Raw genomic sequence first — 2500 nt, 5'->3', positions numbered from 1 at the left:
CCGGAATGACCCCAAATTCAGTGGGCAGCCTCATAAAAATATGGCTGATTTTACTGGATTGGTTTCATGTGGAAAGCACGACGTTTTCTTGTAGGAATGCGGGAACCCCGGCAGCTCGCCTGCCGCGGCCAGCGACGTCGGGGACGCTGGCCTGCGCTGTCGAGCCCGCGAGGGCTGTCTCCGCGGCAGGCCCCCCCTGAACGGGGCACGACAGGCCACCGCGCTGGCTCGTCCAGCGTCGACAGTCCCTCGTCCAGGTTTCAGATCGCGCCAAGTCGAACCCATGACCTGCTCAAGCCATCGTGCGCTGCCGAATTCGCATCTGCGTGTAGGCTGCCATTCCACGCGGCAGCCCCTGTTTTCGTCAGCGTGCCCCCCTGACGAATTTTCCTGCCTGGCCCAGTCCAGCGTCCAGCCCCTGTTCGTCGAAAAATCTGCGCTGCCGATTTTCCACGCGGCAGCCCCTCTTTTCGTCAGCGTGCCCCCCTGACGAATTTTCCTGCCTGGCCCGGCCGGTCCAGCATCCAGCCCCTGTTCGTCGAAAAATCTGCGCTGCCGATTTTCCACGCGGCAGCCCCTGTTTTCCTCAGCGTGCCCCCCTGACGAATGTTCGTCGAAAAATCTGCGCTGCCGATTTTCCACGCGGCAGCCCCTCTTTTCGTCAGCGTGCCCCCCTGACGAATGTTCGTCGAAAAATCTGCGCTGCCGATTTTCCACGCGGCAGCCCCTCTTTTCGTCAGCGTGCCCCCTGACGAATTTTCCTGCCTGGCCCAGTCCAGCGTCCAGCCCCTGTTCGTCGAAAAATCTGCGCTGCCGATTTTCCACGCGGCAGCCCCTCTTTTCGTCAGCGTGCCCCCCTGACGAATTTTCCTGCCTGGCCCGGCCGGTCCAGCATCCAGCCCCTGTTCGTCGAAAAATCTGCGCTGCCGATTTTCCACGCGGCAGCCCCTCTTTTCGTCAGCGTGCCCCCCTGACGAATTTTCCTGCCTGGCCCGGCCGGTCCAGCATCCAGCCCCTGTTCGTCGAAAAATCTGCGCTGCCGATTTTCCACGCGGCAGCCCCTGTTTTCCTCAGCGTGCCCCCCTGACGAATGTTCGTCGAAAAATCTGCGCTGCCGATTTTCCACGCGGCAGCCCCTCTTTTCGTCAGCGTGCCCCCCTGACGAATGTTCGTCGAAAAATCTGCGCTGCCGATTTTCCACGCGGCAGCCCCTCTTTTCGTCAGCGTGCCCCCTGACGAATTTTCCTGCCTGGCCCAGTCCAGCGTCCAGCCCCTGTTCGTCGAAAAATCTGCGCTGCCGATTTTCCACGCGGCAGCCCCTCTTTTCGTCAGCGTGCCCCCCTGACGAATTTTCCTGCCTGGCCCGGCCAGTCCAGCCCCTGTTCGTCGAAAAATCTGCGCTGCCGATTTTCCACGCGGCAGCCCCTCTTTTCGTCAGCGTGCCCCCCTGACGAATTTTCCTGCCTGGCCCGGCCGGTCCAGCCCCTGTTCGTCGAAAAATCTGCGCTGCCGATTTTCCACTCCGCAGCCCCTGTTTTCGTCAGCGTGGCCCCCTGACGAATTTTCCTGCCTGGCCCGGCCAGTCCAGCGCCCAGCCCCTGTTCGTCGAAAAATCTGCGCTGCCGATTTTCCCCGACGAACCTGCAGCTGCACAAATCCGCGCTGCCACTGCCCCATTGTCTGGACCAACAGTCTTTTCCATCAAGCCCTGGACTATAAATCGTCCAGACTCATCGCCAGCACCCGCTGCCGATTCTGCCGACTTTGCCGATTTCGTCGGCGCTGCCGATTCCAACACTGCGCCCACCGTGTCTCAACCAGCGCTGTTTCGTCAGCGTGTCCCCTTGACGAATTTCCCTGCCTGGCCTGGACAGTCCATCTTCCAGCCCATGTTCATCGAAAAATCTGCGCTGCCGATTTCCCCGACGAACCTGCAGCTGCACAAATCTGCGCTGCCGATTTCCCCCCCTGTCGGCATGGCTGCCGCTGCCCCGATGTCCAGACCAACAGTCTTTTTTGTCGACTTTGCCGATTTTGTCCGCGCTGCCGATTCCAACACTACCCCCTGCATCCAAACCAGCATTGTTTCGTCAGCTCTTCCCCTGACGATTTTAGCCCTGTAACAAACAGTAGGCCTCCAATCCCGCCAACGGGAGCCAAGTTGATAGGGAAGAGAATTGAATGACGCGCCTGGTCCTCGCACCCCGCCACCCGAGGGGCCTTTTTCCCGGCAGCCTCTGAAAAACTCTAGCTTTCACGGTCCTCGCCGCCCCTCACCACCATGGCAGGCCTCTAATCCCACCCATCAGCAGTTGTAGCCGATAGGGCAGTGATTTGAATGACGCGTCGCGGGCCGCCGGGTCATCTCACCCGGCCATTAATTGGAGCGTTTTTGGCTGGCCGAGGATGGGGGGATGGATCTCTTCTTCCGAAAAAGCAAACAGTACATCGGGAGTTATGTTGACGGGGCATGGAATTGAATGACCCGTCGCGGGCCGCC

The sequence above is a fragment of the Populus nigra genome, chromosome 2 (assembly GCF_951802175.1).
Source record: "Populus nigra chromosome 2, ddPopNigr1.1, whole genome shotgun sequence".
NCBI classification, from domain to species: domain Eukaryota; kingdom Viridiplantae; phylum Streptophyta; class Magnoliopsida; order Malpighiales; family Salicaceae; genus Populus; species Populus nigra.
The sequence above is the reverse complement of the archived record's forward strand: the minus strand, read 5'-3'. Positions refer to the sequence as shown.